Source organism: Grammomys surdaster, unplaced genomic scaffold, assembly GCF_004785775.1.
Source record: "Grammomys surdaster isolate TR1022 unplaced genomic scaffold, NIH_TR_1.0 327, whole genome shotgun sequence".
Taxonomy (NCBI): domain Eukaryota; kingdom Metazoa; phylum Chordata; class Mammalia; order Rodentia; family Muridae; genus Grammomys; species Grammomys surdaster.
The window spans coordinates 35,041-43,123 of NW_021604746.1; the positions used below are offsets into that span (position 1 = coordinate 35,041).

The 8,083-nt window shown below is 39.2% G+C and overlaps 1 protein-coding gene across 2 annotated transcripts in view; it reads right to left on the minus strand.

The window, feature by feature from the left end:
* Positions 1-8,083, minus strand: part of LOC114630085 (zinc finger protein 239-like) — a 24,819-nt gene that overhangs the window by 15,284 nt on the left and 1,452 nt on the right. The window contains exon 4 of one of the 2 annotated variants that reach the window (XM_028778161.1): positions 2,448-2,628. The gene's annotated coding sequence lies outside the window, so the exon portion shown is untranslated. Of the gene's footprint in view, positions 1-2,447; positions 2,717-8,083 lie in introns of those variants that run through there. The other variant, XM_028778162.1, reaches the window with a different exon arrangement.

Genomic DNA, 8,083 nt, shown 5'->3' on the forward strand with positions numbered 1-8,083 from the left:
AAGAAACATAATTCTGCAAGTCAAAAACTGTAAATATTCCATGAGAAACCTCAGAGCTGACAACTGTCTTAATAAGTTATAAACTGCACAGACAATATCAATTAGTTTTGTACATTTCAACAGAAGATTCTGAAAAGCCAGCAAACCACACACAGTGTCTAAAAATGTCTTGGAAGCCCTGGTGTGGCATTTAAAGTACTAAAAGGGATCTGAAGGCTTCTGGGTGACATATCAATGGCTGTCCACATATGATGATTCTGTGCGCTGCAATACCAAACTTCCAGGCAAAGTATGTCCAGTAGTGTAATAATGCCAAGACTATTTAGTGAGTAAAAGGATGTCTGGTTCCATCTGAGGACAAACCAATGAGAGAAATGCACAGATGACACTGGAAAGTTGGTAAAAGCCAATGATTGGGACAGTCACAGGGTGTAAGAGGAAATCCACTCCTGAAATACAACTATATGTAAAAGATACTCAAAGTACTTTGAAATAGTTCTCTTTGCACCATAGTCTAGCGCTGCTGTCAGCCCCGGTCAGCGAGACTTTGTTTGCAACAAGAAACTGTTAATTTTGGGAAACTGCACAACCTATGATGGAAAAGTAATATTAGCACATCCAAATAGGAAACGTTACAGAAAAGTGGGAAATAATGTAAGGGTTAAAAGATGGGGAATGACTTATGGAAATTCATGCTGCCATAAAACATCACAGTTGGAGTTATGAACATGTGACAACAGCCTGGCTACAGCTCAAAACCTGTCCCTCAACATATGTGAAGTACAAGAGGGACTAAAAGGAAGAAACTGGCTAACCAGGGATGTGACAGGACTATGACAGAGGACACAGTAATAGTGCAAGCTCTCTAGGGAGCAATAGTTAGTTACAAAGGCCACTCTCTTGAAATGCAAGTGGCAGACAGAGATTTGGGGAAGCATGGATGAATCTAAATTCTAGGTGCTTTGAAATAGCTGCAATAGCAAGAAAAACAGATAATGCAAACACTATAACTATTCTTCTGTAAATACTCTAATATCGATAATATAAATGGAAAAACCAGGATAAGTTACAGTTTGTGTGATCTAAAAGTTACCAATAACAATAAAATATGCACAACAGAATACTGAGAGCCAGAATAGAATACGGTGCTGTTGTCATTTGACTCTAATTCTATGCCCAGGGGATTCATAGTCAATAATAGGATGGTGATTAAAAAGTAGACACAGCCATGTATGAAGTTTTAAGAGAAAAATCAGGATGTTTTCACCTGGCATACCTCTTCATAACTCTCGCTGTGACATTCAGGCTGAGTAGTGCTGTCAGCTCCATCAGCAAAAACATTTCTGCCCAATGACAGATGCTGTATTTCAATTAATATAGAAAGGGAATGTGTCACATGACTTAATCTGGCCCTTGTCTTCAACCGAAAAGGTTAATTTTTAATACACAGAGAATGGGTTGGAGGGCTTCCTCTGGTGTGATGAGTAACTCATGTTTTTACATGCTTCCACCATGAAGTTTTCTGACCAGGGCTTCTACATTAAAACCTGGAAGTAGTATTTCCTCAAACACACATACACGTCTAACAGCCATATGGCTGCACATCTGGGACTCCCATTGAAAGAGCCCTTAGTATAGGTTCTAAGCAGTAAACAGGATGGGCAAGAATGTAAGCGTTTCCAGATACCTGTGCTTCACTATTGGTTCTCTGAGCATGAGCATTATATAGCATTGAGCACTGCACTTTATATAGTAATAAAGTTCAAGATAGTTATGCTTTGTATTCGGACTACGGGTCTCTGGACTTATAGGAGGAGACTGTCCCTAGGAGAGACTCTCTGAGGCGGCCACATCTCCTAGATCTATCTTGCTATGCTCACATTTACTTGTTACAGAAACGGGCACTCATTTTCCAAGTATCTTCTCATACGCCAACACGGGCTTGGAAGTACAATCCATATGAACATTTACCCATATTCTAATGTTCAGTCAGCATGGAATAATGCATTTAAAGCCCCGAGAGAAAATAACTGTCAACAATAGATTACACACAGGAAAAATGACTGCTAGAATTGACAGAGAAGGAAGTGCATCTGAAGGGGTCACAAATTAGCATAGTGTTGGAGGGCACAGTTTAACACTACAAATTCCATTTTGCTTTCAGACTCCATTTTATGATTACCTTGCCCTCTGAATGAACTCAGCTACTGGAAAAACCCCAACTTGTTCCAGGAGCCAGGTCATGCTGGTAACAATCACAATCCCCTGGGCAAATAGCCACTCTACTCCTAGCAACAACCAGTAAGTTTTTAAGAGGAAAGTACCTAATGTCTAATGTAGATTGATTAAGCATTGTAAATAGCAAGCTGAAATTATTACTAGTTAATACAAGTATGCCAAGCAAATGTCAACCAATCATGGAACTGCCAAGCTGGAAAGTGTCTTACCCTGCTACCATGATAAAACACAAGGCTGTTACCAGCCCAGAAGCTTCCACACCATCCACTGTGCTGGGGAGGTTAGAAGGTCCAAGCTTGAGCTTGAATAAAGACTCTTTGCTTTTGCTTATGAGTTGAACTCTTGGTGGTCTTTGGTGGTCTGTGGAGATCTTGTTTCATTCAAGAAACTCTTTAGATAATAAAAATATGCAAAGAAGAATCAGATATGGATTATCCATTAGAACAAAGGGAGGATTACATTTTACATGAGGGATTATTGAATACAAGAGAACTGGGAAGCAACCCATTGTGTACAACACAAGAAAGCACTAACCCTTACGAGAAATAGAACAGTATCACCAGTAATCCATCATCCAGAATACTAGCAAAAACTTCTAGACTAGAACTCCTAAGTCATGAAATCTCAGGAGGAACAGAATTTCAGCCACCATTCTTAAAATTTCATCATAAAATTCCTGGTAGAAGTTGAAATAGCACAAAATTTTACCTCAACAGTGTATGTGCTATCCATGCCTTTAATCCCAGCACTCAGGAGGCAGAGGCAGGCAGATATCTGAATTCAAGACCAATCTAGTCTACAGAGTGAGTTTCAGGACCACCAGGGCTACACAGAGGAACCATGTCTCCAAAAGCCAAAGGAAATGGGGAAGTGAGGGTGTGTGTATGTGTCAACCTAGGTTTACAGTTCAGGAAGAAGAAAATGTTCTATAATAGGGGAAAGGTTCACATTCTCTCCAGTCATACTTAAGGTAGAATTTTAAAGTAGCTAGAGGGGATGGATAGAGTGAGGCTTGGTGCTTAGGAGCAGTGCTTGTTCTTCCAGAGGACTGGGGTTCAAGAACAACACTACGGCCGGGCGGTGGTGGCGCACGCCTTTAATCCCAGCACTCGGGAGGCAGAGGCAGGCGGATTTCTGAGTTCGAGGCCAGCCTGGTCTACAGAGTGAGTTCCAGGACAGCCCGGGCTATACAGAGAAACCCTGTCTCGAAAAACCAAAAAAAAAAAAAAAAGAACAACACTACGTGTTAGCTCATAAAACTGTCTGTGACTATAGTTCTAGAGGATACAGCGTCCACCTCTGTGGGCACTGCATATATGTAGTACACAGACATGCAGACCAAACACCCATACAGACAAAATAATAATTATCAAAGAACAACTACAGAAATTTAAAAGTGACAAAAAAACAAAGAGATACAGTAGGAAAGACATTGAACGCATCCTTTTCAACAATAGTGTGACTGTTTATATTATCTATCTGAAGATATCACCAGAAACTTTTATACTTGAGAAATCCTTTAGTAATATTGGACATAACGAAATATCATAAGCAAATCTCCAGTTTAGGAAGCACCAAGAATGAGCAGGTTGAAAAAACAAAGTAGGATTGTATCGTATTCTCAGAAGTGTCAAAGACCTCCATAGCTCCCTGGAAATATCATTTAATGTGTTCATATTCCTCAGTTATCAGGGAATTTCAAACTTGAGCATAACTGAGACTCCATCTCACCAGAATGGCTAATGAGAAGAAACCAAATTGGGGGCTGTCGAGATGATGTGGTCGTTAAGAGCATGTACTGTTTTTCTAGACTTCCTGAATTATAGACTCACGACAATCCATAATTACTCTCCCCGGAGATTCAGTGCCCTCTTGTGACCTCCACAGGCACCAGGCACACAGACATTCATACTCCCAAAACAAATGTACACAAAAAATAGAATAAAATAAAATAACAAAAACAAGAAAAAATGGAGGATCATACAGTTAATCACAGAGTTAACTGTAACTCTAATTTGCTGCTAGCCTTGCCTACATACTGATCTTGACAATAACATTATATATATATATATGTGTGTGTGTGTGTGTGTGTGTGTGTGTGTGTATGTGTGTGTGTGTTACCCCCTCAAAAATAATAATCAACAAATACAATCAAATGCCAAGGAATTCACTTGAAGAAATGTCAAAGTGGGTTTTTATTCTAATTCCTGTCGGGAATGCAAACTACTGCAAACAGTAAAAGCTCCTCTGGAGATGACAGAAACCACCTATATGCACCACCATATTACCCTTCAGAATACAAGACTGCTTCAACATGTGCAGATCACTCAATGTAAGCCTGTGACTATCTACATTGTAACAGAAGGATCATGATCATGTCAATATAATCCATAAAACACCTGTGGGAAATGTGCACATTTGCTCATTATCAAAGATTTGAAGAACCTGGGAACGGGTAAAACATACCTATGCATAGTAAACACTAGAAGCCACAAACCTCAAGTCCACATTTTACTAAATGAGGAAAACTGGAAGTAGTCCAACCTCCTCAGGACAGGAACAAGGGTGTCCAGTCTGTTCACACTCACTCAGCACAGCACACCCAATCTTATCCAGACCAAACAGGAAAGAGAAAAAAAATCTCAATTTAAGGGGGTTTAATACAGGTCAGACAGCAACTTGTTCCAAAGAAATATAATTCTTTGGATTTTCTTTGGGGGGTAGGGGGTGGGGGGGTGGATATTTTGAGATAGGATTTCTCCCTGTGGCTTTGGCTGTCCTGGAATTCACAATGTAGACCATTCTGGCCTTGAACTCACAAAGATCTGCCTACCTCTGCCTCCCAAGTGCTGGGATTAAAGGTGTGTACACGCTACCAGCACTAAGGAAGAAGTATAATTCTCAACTTCAAAAACTATAAATATTCCATGAGAAAGCTCAGATCTGATGATCTTTGAAATAAGCCATAAACATAGGTTGTTTTACATAAAAACAAGATGAGGGTTGAGAATACAGCAGACCACTAAGACCTCCATAATATCTAGGAAATATCTCAGACGCCCTGATGATAGTCTTCATAGCAACAAAAGGTGCAGTGTAAGCTAGTGGGCAAGAAGAGTCATCAATAACCTTACCCAGAGGGCTGGAGAGATGGCTCAGAGATTAAGAGTACTGTTCCAGAGGTCCTGAATTCCATTCCCCGCCACCACATAGTGGTTTCCAGCCATCTATACGTCTATCCTTCATTCCAATGCCCTCTTCTGGCATGCACGTAGAAAGAGCACTCATATACATAAAGTAAATAAATAAATTTAAAAAATTTTACCCAGATGAAGACCACCTGTGCCATATTACCAACCTGCAAGAGACTGTATGTTAATCTACTGATGTAGCACAGGCCTATGAGAACTCTCGTCTTACCGAATATCCTCTCCTTGAACCTCAAAACTGTATGTGACTTCTGGTATATTTTGCTCCTTAGAAATATTTTCTACATATGAGAATCTTCAGCAAATTCTATTTAAAAAGCTAAGAAGCCAGTCTGGCTCTATGTCACTTTGTTCTGCCGGGATGTGGGGAAGGTTTGGAGGCATGCAGGGGGACAGGATATAAAACTGTTGAACTCAACTCAGGGCTCAGACTTTAGATGGACATCAGCTGATCCTGTGTATGTCAACACTGCACAGTAAAGCTGTCTACTGGATCAGAGACTGGTGACTACTTCCTTTAGTTCCCTAAAGCAGTGTCATGGTGTGAAGACAGTTTTCTGCCTAAGGAAAGACTTTCTAGTTGAATTTTGGGCCAGTTCCTGATAAGGAAATATGTGCAATTCGGTGGAAACCTGGCCAAGAGAAGCAGCTGAGAAGGTGACAGGCCACAGGAGGCAAGTGACTCATGACATTTTGCTATATGTAGAAGTCCTCAAACTGCCTTTGCCTGGTTCTGACCACAGCTTAGCCTGCTTTCAGTCTGGGTCAGAGAATCTTTGCATGTAACAGTCAACAGTCATTTCAGGGACTTATTACTGGTCACATATAGAGAATGAGTGACTGCTCATGACACAGCCATGAAGAGAAAATTCAAATAACCTGATTCAAGTCCCAGGGAACAAGACAAAGAGGGGCCAAAGACTGGGAAAGCAGAAGAACTAATTTTACATTGAAGCACAAAGAATCTGAGTGTGGAGAGCATCTCCGGCTACATAAAACAGATCCTGAGTGATCCCAACTGTGATTCCAGATGATACTGCAGAGCCAAATAACCACCAGGATAAGGGAGTGGCAGAAGAGTAGATATACAGGCCTATTCGACAGAAAGAGAACAATAGCAATGACCATGTGATCGTCAACCAAATGACATAGGTGGATTACATAACAGGCAGCCTCATTAACCAAACATATTGGAAAAGTACCTATCCACACAAAAACCAGGAACTCTATACACGGACCTTCTTGTATGAACTGAAGCCAAAAAAGATGCATGGAAATACTAAAAATTAAAAGTATAAAAAAGAGCCTATAGAGCAGTTAAATGTATTAGCTAGCTATTTACCATATGACAGGTTAATACCCAAAATATATAACAAAAAAACACAAGCAAATAAAAATACCTTCAATTAAGAAGCAAATAATTTTAAAAGATCATGCTAAAAGGCAGTTACAATTGCCAATTAGTACACATTAAAAATGCTTCACACGCCTAGTCATGAAAAAAACACTCACCTAATGTACACCAAGAGTGCACATTAGTTCAGTGCGACATAGTCAGTGAGCATACTCAGGTTTCCACAAAACAAATCCTGAAGACAATGCAACAGAAAGAACTCAGAGATGCAGTGTCAGTGAGAAGCCAACTTACTGCAGCCACCATGCAAGTCAGTGTGCAGCTTCTTCAACTCTCAATTAATCAAGCTATTCACGAAGATTTAGCTATTACATGTGTGGTATCATAATACTATGTTCTTGCAAAAATGAATTAGTCACTGACCAACATGCATGTAGACAGAAACAGCAGATGGAAACCAGAAGAATAACTATATAACACATAAACACTGACACACCGCTAGCATGGGTACACAATTGCCAAGGAGGTTTCTCTTAAATGGATACCTTTAAACAGGAATGGGATATTTCAGCAAAATATGCAAAGGACTGGTATCATGGTATGAAATTTAAGAAAGCACAGATTTGAAGTCTTTTTGACTTTTTGAAGCATTTGAAATTTGAAATGCTTCAGAAGATGAAATCAAGATTTCAAATTCTATTAAAATTATAGCAATGAAAATCATTGAGTATCAGTGTTAAGACAAAAAGAAATGTCAATGGAAAGATAACACAGACACCGTTTACAGCTCTGCAGAGATGCTAGCAATGCTTATCAAAGTCCTGATAGTATTTTAGGAAATGGGAAATTTCACTATGAAAGAAACAGAACCTCAAGAAACTTTCAAAAATGTCAAAGTTAGGAGATCAGAAAACAAACCTAAGACATGATTTTTCCTAATTTTACAAGGTGCTACAATTACAGTAAGGAAAATCACTTAATACTGAAATGAAGAGACAAAAGAGAGACAAATTGAATGGGGCCTTCATCATTGACCAGCAGTCATATAAATTATGTTTTCTCATAGTACTAATTCTTTCATATAAAGTCACTGACATGTAAAATAGGATAAGCTTGAGATTATTTATAGAATATCCCAAAACCTTTTTAGCAAAACAATGTGGCAAAACCAATCTCATGTCTCATTTGCACTTTCATTGTTTGTTAAAATTTTTCTTTAGAAGTTTTATTTAAGCTGCTGGGTATCAGTGTTCTGCTGCATATATATATATATATATATATA